The following is a 670-nucleotide window of genomic DNA, read 5'->3' as shown; positions in this document are numbered from 1 at the left end:
GCGAGGCCGAGCTGCCCCCTGCCGGAACCGCGGGCGTCGTGTGGGTCCCACGAGGGGTTGAGCTGGGCTGGGCTGGGCTGGGCTGCTGGGGCACTGGGGGTGCTGGAGGGCCGGTGCCAGGGGGGCCGCGCTCTCTCTCCAGCCGCGCGGAACGTTCTACCAACGTGGTTAAAATAAACCTCGGCACTGGCAGGGGGAGGGGAGAGGACAGGGGACCCCAGAGCCTGCTGGACCAAAACCAGGTGGACCCAAGTGTCCAGATGCACCCAGCTCTGGCCCTTCCGGGATCCCACAAGTGGCTTTTGCCTCTGGGGTGGGGAGATGGAGCCTGTGACCAAGAAGGAGCCCGTCCTGGTTCTGCTGTCAGTGCCCGGTGGGAGGGTGCTGGGCTCCAGGTGCCTGTCCGAGGGGAAAGAAACCGATGGGGGAACCAGCTGAGATGGTCCTGGCGTCCAGTCCGTTGCTGACTGTGGAACTGCCAGGAACCAGCTGAGCAACAGGATTAATGAAGAGAAGAACTGGAACACTGCAGCGCGGAGCTGGGCGGGGGGTCCTCCAGTGGGGGCCATTCCCCCTGTCCCCCCCATGGCCCAGGAGCCGCTTTGTGCCCATTTCCCAGGGGATGGACCACGCTGGAGCTGGTGGGGGGCTGGCGCAGCCCGATTTCCAT

This window comes from Chaetura pelagica, unplaced genomic scaffold (genome assembly GCF_000747805.2).
Source record: "Chaetura pelagica isolate M959 unplaced genomic scaffold, ChaPel_1.0 scaffold899, whole genome shotgun sequence".
In the NCBI taxonomy this organism is placed as follows: domain Eukaryota; kingdom Metazoa; phylum Chordata; class Aves; order Apodiformes; family Apodidae; genus Chaetura; species Chaetura pelagica.
Note: the sequence above shows the minus strand (reverse complement) of the source record.